A 12,446-nucleotide genomic window follows, 5' to 3' on the forward strand; every position below is an offset into this window, starting at 1 on the left:
GCACTGCTGGTTTACAAGCCATGACCAAACTGAGAGTACAAGAGGTATGAGGCCAGGGGTTCGGCCACGTGTAGTGAGATAAGGCTTCATTTCACTTTCCCTCTGGCAACCTTCACAACTCTCAAGGGAACCAACAAACAACTTCCCCACTGGAGACCATGCACAGCTTTTAGCTTTGTGGAAGTCGTCAAAGAACTTTCTCCACAACTTTGGTTGGGGTAAGAGAGAGCCTGGCCAGCTTGGGATGGGAAACCGAATCTTCTCACCCGTAATCCATCTATGGCAACATGGCGCACCAATTGGTTATTTGTGTGTGGGCTGTATTAACAAGCTGTTTGTCTTTCCTTCTCTCTCTTAGTGAGCCGAGTCAAAGTGTTCTGTTTGTGTGTGTGTGTGTGTGTGTGTGTGTGTGTGTGTGCACGCACAACAAGTGAGCTGAAGGTGAGTCGCTGGAAAGCAGCCAACCATTCTTTTTTTATTTTTCTGATTCCTACAAGATTGTTATATAAGTCTGCTATGTTACTCTCCCTGACAGTGAACAATGCCACAGTATGTCTCACCTCTGGCATGGTATAGAACAGGGCTGGGATTATGTGCTTGCTAATACCCAGGAAAGAAAGAAACATTTTAAAAAAGCAATTAAAGTTGCACTGGAAAGTCACCTATGAAAACATAAATATGGAGGATAAATGTCCCTAAATACTCTCCCAACTCAAACTTCCTCCAGCATTAACTCATGTATGTAAATCTCAAATATAGACTGAATTAAATTATAAATAGCAGATGGAGAGTAGTATCTAAGACAGAGGTATTTAAATTTTTTCCTCGTGATTTCCCAGTTGTTTGAGAACTCAACCCAAAAAAACAAACCCTTGTCAAATTGTTGCCTATTATTACCTGGGAAAAAAAATTAAATAAAACCACAGCCACAACACAGTAGAACACTGGTGGTGGTAAACACAGTGGTAAGACACATAACAGTACATTTTGGATATAATCCTTTTATAAATCGCTTGTCTTCTGTCCCCCTGAAACCATGAATGGTCTCTGACTGTTGCAAGAGAACTGCGGTCACATCATCTGCACTTGAGATGAAAAAATTTTTTTATGGAAATATAAATTTATGTAACTGAACATATTTTGTAGAACAGAATTATTCATCAATAGTGAAGTATTAAGGTCTGGCCATGAGTAGCTGAAGTCTTCATTAATCCTTTGAATTTTATGCACTATGTACTATGAATTCATTTTAATTTACCATAATGTTATGGACTTTTCTGTGCACTAAACATTGTATAGGCTCAGTCCTAACAGTTTCTGAGGGGCAACAATATTACTTTTAATTCTTTTAACCTCTGAATGTTTTCGTTAATAAAGCTTTCTGTGCGATGAGCATAAATATATGTTTTAACACTTTCTTACAATTAGACCAATTTTTTCCAGTAGGGTGTTTAATGAAACTGAAAGACTGAACAGCATTTTCTACACGCAAACAGGCTACCGTAAAACGTAATGCACGCATGCATAAATATTCTGAGGAGCACATGGAGTGACTGCAGTGCAGGAGAGCAAAGCAAACAAACCGCATTTTAAAATCATTGTGCCATCAATGTTAGTTGTAAAATGGTAGATTTTGCAGTTTCCTGTACGTGTATTTAATTTTTTTGTGTCAGACAAAAGCCTAAAGTGTGGTTTTTGACTATTTTTTGTCAAATTATTTCAGGCCAAAGTGAGAGTACGAGAGGAAAGGGAAAAGTCCATGCCGTGACCCAGATTCCAACTAGGGTCATTTCGCTGTCCTACTCAAGACCTGCCGCTGGTTACAGGCCATGATCAAACTGAGAGTACAAGTGAGATGCATAACATTCATACCTTGATCCGGATTCAACCTGGGCTTGCTGCAGCCACAGAGCAGAGCATTAACCACTATATGATCCCGACTTGACACGCCTTGGCCTTGCGACAGCAGTTATGCTGCCAGAAATTCATATCCTGGATGAAGCATGGGATGCACTGATACACATTCAGCCTGGGGTAGTGAGATATGGCTTCATTTCACTTTCCCACTGGCAATCTTCACAGCTTCAAGGGAACTGACAAACAACTTCCCCAAGGCCATGCCATGACGCGGATTTGAACTGGGGTTGCTGCGGCCACAACGCAGAGTACTAACCACTATACTTGAAAAAGTAGTGCCGTGACCCGGATTCGAACCGGGGTTGCTGCGGCCACAACGCAGAGTACTAACCACTATACGATCACGGCTCCACATGTCTCTGTAGTTGTGAGGATACTTATTATCCCAGAAACTCAACTCCTGGATGAAGCATTGGCTGCAATGGTAAACCGAGATATCGTCTCATTTCGCTTTCACAATGGCAACCTTTACAACCCTGCATAGCTTCAAGGTAACCAACAAACAACTTTCCCACTGGAGACCATGCACAGCTTTGAGCTTTGTGGAAGTCAATAAACAACTTTCTCCACAACTCTGGATGGGGTAAGAGAGAGCCTGGCCAGCCTGGGATGGAAAGCCAAATCTTCTGACCCATAATCCATCTGCAGCTTGCGTCAGGGAAATCCTACCACATCAGGCTTTCCCCCTTGCAGAAGGGCTGCGAGATATAAACCATGGCCAAAGTCCGAGTAAAAGAGTAGTGTAGAAAGTCCATGCTGTGACCCAGATACGAACGGGGGGTTGCTGCGGCCACAAAGCAAAGTAATGACCAATGCACCCTGCAAGCGGGACTGAATGCTGTGACTCCAGTTGCTGGCTGAAAAACCAGACATGCAACTCAGTCTCGCATCGGTCACGAGGAAAGGTGATGCTCATTTCAACGCGTTGCACAGGATAAAAGCCACTTCCCATACCGGGAGTCGAACCCGGGCCGCCTGGGTGAAAACCAGGAATCCTAACCGCTAGACCATATGGGACCTCTGCTCATGTAACTGCATACTAAGGGCTGTGTCTATGGTCCAGAAACAGCCCGGGTCAGGAGAAGAGCACACTGAGTTGGGCAGGCAGTACTTTGATCTCTGGGTGAGTTAAACAGCACCATTATCCATAAGGCTGGGGAGGATAAAGGAGAGCCGAGCCAGCCAGGAGTCGAACCTAGAATCTTCTGATCCGTAGTCAGACGCGTTATCCATTGCGCCACTGGCCCATGCATTTGTTGTTGATGTCAGTGCTCCTTGATTTCACTGTTCCTTGCAAGACGCACTGCTGGTTTACAAGCAATGACCAAACTCAGAGTACAAGAGGTATGGGGCCAGGGGTTCGGCCATGTGTAGTGAGATAAGGCTTCATTTCACTTTCCCACTGGCAACCTTCACAACTCTCACTGCAGAAGGGCTGCGAGATACAAACCACGGCCAAAGTCCAAGTAAAAGAGGAGTGTCGAGAGTCCATGCCGTTACCCAGATACGAACAGGGGGTTGCTGTGGCCACAACGCAGAGTACTAACCACTAGACGATCAATGGCCCCACAGTTGAGAGAATTGTCGTTACGTCTGAAAGACATCTCGTGGGCGATGCACCGGTACATGGTCGGCCTGGGCTAGTGCGATATGGCTTCATGTCACTTTCCCACTGCACAGCTTCGAGGGAAGCAACAAGCAACATTCCCACTGGAGAAGGGCTGTGGGATACAAACAATGGCCAAAGTACAAGAAGAACGTGGAAAGGCCATGCCGTGACCCGGATTCGAACCGGGGTTGCTGCGGCCACAACGCAGAGTACTAACCACTATACGATCACGGCGCCTCACCCTTTAGCTGTTGGGACAGCTTTTGCTGTGGATTGTATCTCGCAGCCCTTCTCAAATGGGACAGTCTGGTCAGCCCAGGTATGGAAAGCTGAATCATCCATTGCCCCAAAAGGCCATATACAGCTTGTTTCAGTGAGAACCCAGTGATGAAGATCTGCAGGTGACAAACCATGGCCTTGAGCAAGTTGTGCACGTTACCATAGAAGAGCGTAACCATTTAACAGCAGCAACAACAATTTTATTATTATTACTATTTTTTATTATCATTAATCTAGCCATGGGGGTCACAGTCCAGTGACGTCTGTGCCGGTCCCAAGCCCGGATAAATAGAGAGGGTTGCGTCAGGAAGGGCATCCGGCGTAAAACATTGCCAAATTTAAACATGCGAATCGTCAGTACTCTGAATTCCATACCGGATCGGTCGAGGCCCGGGTTAACAACGACCGCCAACGGCGCCGGTGACCTACAGGGCGCCGGTGGAAATTGGCCAACTGTTGGTCAAAGAAGTAGAGGAGGGAGGAGAGTGCGTAGACAGGGAGAGAAGAGGAAAGGTAAGAGTTTAGGACTGAGAATAGGAACTCTGAATGTTGGTACTGTGACAGGGAAAGGTAGAGAGCTGGCTGATATGATGGAGAGAAGGGAGGTGGATATACTGTGTGTACAGGAGACCAGGTGGAAGGGTAGCAAGGCTCGTAGTATAGGAGCAGGATTCAAGCTGTTTTATTATGGTGTGGATAGTAAGAGAAATGGGATAGGTGTGGTCTTGAAGGAGGAGTCTGGGAGGATTGTTCTGGAGAGAGTGTCAGACAGGGTGATGAGTCTGAAGTTAGAGATTGAAGGGGTGATGTTGAATGTTGTTAGTGCTTATGCCCCACAGGTAGGTTGTGAGTTAGAGGAGAAAGAGAGATTCTGGAGTGAATTAGATGAGGTGATAGAGAGTGGTGATAGGAGTGGTGATACGAGCAGATTTTAATGGACATGTTGGTGAGGGGAACACAGGTGATGAGGAGGTGATGGGCAGGTTTGGAGTTAAGGAAAGGAACCTTGAAGGACAGTTGGTAGTGGACTTTGCTAAGAGGATGGACATGGCTGTGGTTAACATTTATTTTCAGAAGAGGGAGGGGCATAGAGTGACTTACAAGAGTGGGGGTAGAAGCACACAGGTAGACTACATCCTGTGGAGAAGAGGCAATCTGAAAGAGATTAGTGACTGTAAAGTGGTAGTGGGAGAGAGTGTAGCCAGACAGCATAGGATGGTGTCGTGTAGGATGACTTTGATGGTCTGTAAGAAGAAAAGGTCAAAGATAGAGATAGAGAAGAAAACCAAGTGGTGGAAGCTGAAAAAGGAGGAATGTTGTGAGGACTTTAGACAGAAGTTAAGGCAGGCTCTGGGTGGTCAGGTAGTTCTGCCAGATGACAGCTATGTCATCCACTGAGCCAGTATGGCCAAACCATTTCAAAGATCAATAGAGTAATGCAGAATTATTATTCAGAATTAACGAAATGCATGGAATATGCATATTATGTCATTCTAGTAACCTAGAACTCAATTTTGACATATGAGTCAGGTTCGTGTGGACACTGTGACACTCCAGTAGCATTAGTCTAGCTATTTTATGCTCTTTCTATTTTCTTGGAGTATGTACCAAGCTATATAATAAGTGATAAAAATTGTGTTAGAAATGATGTCTTTCAATGAAAGAGGAAAACTTGTTAAAAACACACCCCAGGATCACATCTAATAGACACCTGCATTGTTTTTTAATTATACAAGCTATAGAGGTGGCTTTGACTTCTTGTATGCCCCCAACATTTCCTATATACAAGACAGAATTGAAGAGCTGATCTTGGTATCCTAGGCACTGTCAGATCTTACTCAGGGTATTAAGGGGATTAACAGAGTTTGCTGCTGTAACCGGTAGGCTGACCGTATCTTCAACAGAGGACTAAAGAACTCCAAAACGATCACATTTGCATGCTTGGTTTGCAAAGGTTTGTAATTGGTGATTTTAGATAACTCTTTCCATAATGTTCACATGATGGAAGTGTCATGAAAACCACCAGCTCTTTTGCAACATTTTCTTGGTTTCTTCATTACAAAACTGTGACCTCTAACTCAAAAATCTCTGTAAATAAAAAGGGGTGTCAAACTCAAATTCTGCACGGGCCATACCAGCATTTTTGTGAGACCCCGAAAGCGTGTAAGTCTATATATGTAAAGAAGAGCTAATAGAAACTATGAAAGTGTATGCACTATTAGATAATAACATTTATTATACCAGCAGACCACAAAATCTTTTTCAAAAGCTCTTAGATTTTCTAACACGGCCTTTCTGAGAAGTGGCCTCCTTCTTGCCGCTCTCCTATTTCAGCCAGTGAACTTGAGTGTTGGAGGTGGACTACTGGAAACTGACAATTGCCCTTTATGCCTCTGCACAGTTTGGCCTGATCTTGGTATTGTCTGGATTGTGCCATATTTTTCCACTTTGTTATATATTCTTTTTTTTCAACCTAACATCTTCATCTCAAAACTTCACAGGCACTTCCTTGGTCTTTATGACAGCAGGACATTTTAGCTGTGAGAGCTAACAAAGTTAGAGATATTTATTGTGCAAGCATTAAATTAGACACAGGTAAATTTAAAATGAACACAGGTGTACCCTGTTTAACATATTTAGTGTGAGCTCTCGAAAATGAAATACTAGTCCTAATTAAGGTTGCTAAAAGGAAGGGGGATGAATAATCAATAAAGCAGTTTTAGAGTTTTTAAAAAAATTCTTAGGGCACCTAAATGCTTCATTTAATGTGATGCAACAGGAGGGGGGGTTGGGGGTTCATGGGCAATTAACATGGCTAACCAATTGGCTGTTTGTCTTTCCTTCTCTCTCATAGTGAGCCAAGTCAGAGTGTTCTGTGCGTGTGTGTGTGTGTGTGTGTGTGTGTGTGTGTGCGTGTGCGCGTGTGCACGCACAACAAGTGAGCTGAAGGTGAGTCGCTGGAAAGCATCCAACCATTCTTTTTTTCCTTTTCTGATTCCTATAAGGTTGTTTGATAAGTCTGCTATGTTACTCTCCCTGACAGTGAACAATGCCACAGCATGTCTCATCTTTGGCATGGTATAGAACAGGGCTGGGATTGTGTGCATGCTAATAACCAGGAAAGAAAGAAACGTTTAAAAAAATTAAAATCGCACTTTAGTGTCACCTATGAAAACATAAATTATCATATAAAGGATAAATGTCCCTAAAGACTCTCCCAACTCAAACTTCCTCCAGCATTAACTCATGTATCTAAATCTCAAATATTGATTGAATTAAACTATAAATAGCAGATGGAGAGTAGTATCTAAGACAGAGGTATTTAAATTTTTTCCTCATGAATTCCCAGTTGTTTGAGAATTCAACCCAAAAAAAACAAACCCTTGTCAAATTGTTGCCTATTATTACCTGGAAAATAAAATTAAATAAAACCACACTCACAACACAGTAGAACACTGGTGGTGGTAAACAAAGTGATAAGACACATAACAGTACATTTTGGATATAATCCTTTTATAAATCGCTTGTCTTCTGTCCCCCTGAAACCATGAATGGTCTATGACTGTTGCAAGAGAACTGCGGTCACATCATCTGCACTTCAGATGAAAAATTTTTTTTATGGAAATATAAAATTATGTAACTGAACATATTTTGTAGAACAGAATTATTCATCAATAGTGAAGTATAAAGGTCTGGCCATGAGTAGCTGAAGTCTTCATTAATCCTTTGGAGTTTATTTACTATGTACTATGAATTCATTTTGACTTACCATAATGTTATGGACTTTTCTGTGCACTAACCATTGTATAGGCTCAGTCCTAACAGTTTCAGTTGAGGGGCAACAATATTACTTTTAATTCTTTTAACCTCTGAATGTTTTTGTTAATAAAGCTTTCTGTGCGATGAGCATAAATATATTTTTTAACACTTTCTTATAATTAGACCAATTTTTTCCAGTAGGGTGTTTAATGAAACTGAAAGACTGAACAGCATTTTCTACACACAAACAGGCTACCGTAAAACGTAATGCACGCATGCACAAATATTCTGAAGAGCTGGTGGAGTGACTGCAGTGCAGGAGAGCAAAGCAAACAAACCGCATTTTAAAATCATTGTGCAATTATAATTGCCATCAATGTTAGTTGTAAAATGGTAGATTTTAAAGTTTGTCGTAGGTGTATTTAATTTTTTTGTGTCAAACAAAGACCTAAAGTGTGGTTTTTGACTATTTTTTGTCAAAATATTTCAGGCCAAAGTGAGAGTACAAGAGGAAAGGGAAAAGTCCATGCCGTGACCCAGATTCCAACTAGGGTCATTTTGCTATTCCACGCAAGGTTACAGGCCATGATCAAACCGAGACTACAAGTGAGATGCATAACATTCATACTTTGATCCGGATTCAACCTGGGCTTGCTGCAGCCACAGGGCAGAGCATTAACCACTATATGATCCTGACTTGACGGTTTCAACAGCAGTTATGCTGCCAGAAATTCATATCCTGGATGAAGCATGGGATGCACCAATACACATTCAGCCTGGGGTAGTGAGATATGGCTTGATTTCACTTTCCAACTGGCAACCTTCACAACCCTGCACAGCTTCAAGGGAACCGACAAACAACTTCCCCAAGGCCATGCTGTGACGCGGATTCGAACTGGGGTTGCTGTGGCCACAACGCAGAGTACTAACCACTATACGATCACGGCTCCGCATGTCGCTGCAGTTGTGAGGATACTTATTATCCGAGAAAATCATCTCCTGGATGAAGCATTGGCTGCAATGGTACACGTTCAGCCTGGGGAACCGAGATATCGTCTCATTTCGCTTTCACAATGGCAACCTTTACAACTTTCCCACTGGAGACCATGCACAGCTTTGAGCTTTGTGAAAGTCAACAAACAACTTTCTCCACAACTCTGGATGGGGTAAGAGAGAGCCTGGCCAGCCTGGGATGGAAAGCCAAATCTTCTGACCCATAATCCATCTACAGCTTACGTAGATTAAAAGAGGAGTGCGGAGAGTCCATGCCGTTACCCAGATACGAACAGGGGGTTGCTGTGGCCACAAAGCAAAGTAATGACCACTATGCAATGCACCCTGCAAGCGGGACTGAACACTGTGACTCCAGTTGCTGGCTGAAAAACGAGACCTGCAACTCAGTCTCGCATTGGTCACAAGGAAAGGTAACGCTCATTTCAACGCGTAGCACAGGATAAAAGCCACTTCCCATACCGGGAGTCGAACCCGGGCCGCCTGGGTGAAAACCAGGAATCCTAACCGCTAGACCATATGGGACCTCTGCTCATGTGTCTGCATACTAAGGGCTGCGTCTATGGTCCAGAAACAGCCCGGGTGAGGAGAAGAGCACTTTTTGAGTTGGGCAGGCTGTACTTTGATTTCTGGGTGGGTCAAACAGCGCCATTATCCATAACGCTGGGGAGGATAAAGGAGAGCCGAGCCAGCCAGGAGTCAAACCTAGAATCTTCTGATCCATAGTCAGACGTGTTATCCATTGTGCCACTGGCCCACACCTCAGTTGTGGAAGTCAATGCTACTTGATTTCACTGTTCCTTGCAAGACGCACTGCTGGTTTACAAGCCATGACCAAACTCAGAGTACAAGAGGTATGGGGCCAGGGGTTCGGCCACGTGTAGTGAGATAAGGCTTCATTTCACTTTCCCACTGGCAACCTTCGCAACTCTCGAGGGAACCAACAAACAACTTCCCCACTGGAGACCATGCACAGCTTTTAGCTTTGTGGAAGTCGTCAAAGAACTTTCTCCACAACTTTGGTTGGGGTAAGAGAGAGCCTGGCCAGCTTGGGATGGAAAGCCGAATCTTTTCACCTGTAATCCATCTATGGCTTGCGTCAGGGAGATCCTATCACATCAGGCTTTCCCACTGTAGAAGGACTGTGGGATACAAACAATGGCCAAAGTACAAGAAGAATGTGGAAAGGCTATGCCGTGACCCGGATTCGAACCAGGGTTGCTGCGGCCACAATGCAGAGTACTAACCACTATACGATCAAGGCTCCATACGGCCTTACAGTGAAGGAAGTCATTATTAACCCAGAAAAACATCTGATCTCAGGCTGAAGCATGGACTGCACTGGTACATGTCCGGCCAGGGGTGGTGTGATAAAGTTTCATTTCGCTTTTCCACTGGAGACTTTCACTGTGATTGAGCTGGTGATCACACTTTCAACTGTACATCTGTAGAAGTTGCTGAGGATTTCGGTTGACATGCCAAATTTCCTCAGCCTTCTTAAGGAGTACAGTCACAGCTCGGATCTCCTCAGGAGCTGCTGAGTGTTGTGAGACCAGGTGAGGTCCTCGCTGACATAAATTCCAAGGGATTTAAAGGTTTTCACCCTTTCCACCTCTGTCTAACCGATGTAGACTCTGGTGTGCTGTTCCTTCCTCCTCCTTCTAGGATCAATAATCATCTCCTTGGTCTTGTCTATATTTAAGTGGAGATTATTTTCCTGACACCAGGCCATCAGTCCTGCTACCTCCCTTCTGTAGGATGTTTCCTAACCACCAGTGATCAGTCCGATGACTGTGGTGTCGTTTGCAAATTTTATTATCCTGGTGTTGGTCCAGGAGGCCACGCAGTCATAGGTGAAGAGTGTGTACAGCAGTGGGCTCAGGACACAGACTTGGGGGGTCCCTGTGCTAACAGTTCTGATGCCTGATGTCCGATTTCCCACTCTGACTGACTGGGGTCTGTCTGTCTGTCTGTCTGTCAGGAAGTTCAGCACCCAGTTACAGAGGGAGGGTGTCAGTCCGAGGGTGAGGAGCTTTTCGGAGAGCCTCTGTGGTATGACTGTGTTGAATGCCGAGCTGTAGTCAATGAATAGCATTCTCATGTATGTGTCCTTACCTTCCAAGTGTGTGAGGGCTGTGCGGATGGCATCCACAAGCATGGGATGCACTGGTACACGTTCGGCCAGGGGTTGTGAGATAAAGTTTCATTTCGCTTTCCCACTGGCAACCTTCACAACTTCGAGGGAACCAACAAACAATTTCCCCACTGGAGAAGCATTGTGGGATACAAACAAGGAACAAAGTACAAGAGGAATGCGGAAAGGCCATAGCAGGACCCAGATTTGAACAGGGGTTGCTGTGGCCACAATGCAGAGTACTAACCACTATACGATGGCTCCTCACCCTTCAGCTGATAGGACAGCTGTTGCGGTCGGTTGTATCTCGCAGTCCTTCTCAAATGGGACAGTCTCGTCAGCCCAGGGATGGAAAGCTGAATCATTCATTGCCCCAAAAGGCCATATACGGCTTGTCTCAGTGAGAACCCAGTGATGAAGATCTGCAGGTTACAAACCATGGCCAAACAAGGCTGCAGAAAATCCATGCCTTGAGCAAGTCGTGCACCTTAGCATAGAACAGAGGGAGGGTGTCAGTCCGAGCAGCAACAACAATTTTATTATTAGTACTATTTTTTATTATTATTACAACAACATCTTTTATATAGTAATCAACCTACCTTTAGTGTCATTGTACAAGTACAGTAAGATTCAGTGTGCAGTTCATCCTGGGAGTCAAACCAGGCTGCTTTGGTGAAAACCCTGTTTCTAGACCATGAGGAATGAAAATGAAGAAATCCACCTACAAGGAGTTTCTTCTGCTGGTCTGAAGTTCCAACTTTTATTGCACTGGCTATGAATTTACAAAAAAGCAGCTATTTATTTTATTTCTAACTATGATGTTTTAGAATATTGGCCTATATGTACACTAATTTTTATGTGTACATAATTTGACAATTCAACAGTTTTTACCTAGAAGGTCAATGTGGTATGTAGAGAAGTGTGACAAATTTACTCTTCTTACGGTCCCTGTATTTACTCTTCTTCTTTGGTCCCTGTATTTATTTTTATTAATGTTTTTTTTTTTCTTTTTTATTACAAGCAGATTTTTATCACCTTTTTTTATTACACTCAGATTTTTATCACGTTATGTAAGCTTGCCACTTGCCATTTCAATCTTGTTCCGAGAGGGCGTGTCAGAGTTCATGGAAGCAGCGTGAGATGCAATTGCTGTACCCGTTTCTGCACCTGGATGCTTTGCCTTTCAGCAACCTGCTGGTTCAGCTGCTGGCTCTGCCTTCACAGGCAGCTATGACAGTCCACTGAGCCAGTATAGGCAAACCATTTCAAAGGTCAATAGAGTAATGCAGAATTAAGGAAATGCATGGAATATGCGTATTATATCATTCTAGTAAGCTAGAACTCAATTTTGACATATGAGTCAGGTTCATGTGGCACTGTGACACTCCAGTAGCATTTTGTTTACAGTATCATGTTGTATGCCCCCAACATGTCCTGTATGCAAGACAGAATTGAAGAGCAGATCTTGGTATCCTAGGCACTGTCAGATCTTACTCAGGGTATTAAGGGGATTAACAGAGTTTGCTGCCGTAACCGGTAGGCTGACCCTATCTTCAACAGAGGACTAAAGAACTCTAAAAACAATCACATTTGCATGCTTGGTTTGCAAAGGTTTGTAATTGGTGATTTTAGATATCACTTTCCGTAATGTTAACATGATGGAGGTTTCATGAAAACTGACAGTTCTTTTGCAACATTTTCTTGGTCTCTTCATTACAAAATTGTTACCTCTAACTC

The 12,446-nt window shown here is 43.6% G+C and overlaps 5 non-coding genes across 5 annotated transcripts; all 5 read right to left on the reverse strand.

Moving 5' to 3' along the window:
• Window positions 1–2,193: 2,193 nt before the first annotated feature.
• Window positions 2,194–2,265, reverse strand: trnah-gug (transfer RNA histidin (anticodon GUG)). The gene has a single exon. It is a non-coding gene; the product is annotated as a tRNA-His (tRNA).
• Window positions 2,266–2,862: 597 nt separating this feature from the next.
• trnae-uuc (transfer RNA glutamic acid (anticodon UUC)) lies at window positions 2,863–2,934 on the reverse strand. The gene has a single exon. It is a non-coding gene; the product is annotated as a tRNA-Glu (tRNA).
• Window positions 2,935–3,091: 157 nt separating this feature from the next.
• trnar-acg (transfer RNA arginine (anticodon ACG)) lies at window positions 3,092–3,164 on the reverse strand. The gene has a single exon. It is a non-coding gene; the product is annotated as a tRNA-Arg (tRNA).
• A 524-nt stretch (window positions 3,165–3,688) lies between these two features.
• trnah-gug (transfer RNA histidin (anticodon GUG)) lies at window positions 3,689–3,760 on the reverse strand. Its single transcript has one exon. It is a non-coding gene; the product is annotated as a tRNA-His (tRNA).
• Window positions 3,761–9,028: 5,268 nt separating this feature from the next.
• On the reverse strand, window positions 9,029–9,100 carry trnae-uuc (transfer RNA glutamic acid (anticodon UUC)). The gene has a single exon. It is a non-coding gene; the product is annotated as a tRNA-Glu (tRNA).
• Between the last annotated feature and the right edge of the window lie 3,346 nt (window positions 9,101–12,446).

This window comes from Pangasianodon hypophthalmus, chromosome 19 (assembly GCF_027358585.1).
Source record: "Pangasianodon hypophthalmus isolate fPanHyp1 chromosome 19, fPanHyp1.pri, whole genome shotgun sequence".
In the NCBI taxonomy this organism is placed as follows: Eukaryota; Metazoa; Chordata; class Actinopteri; order Siluriformes; family Pangasiidae; genus Pangasianodon; species Pangasianodon hypophthalmus.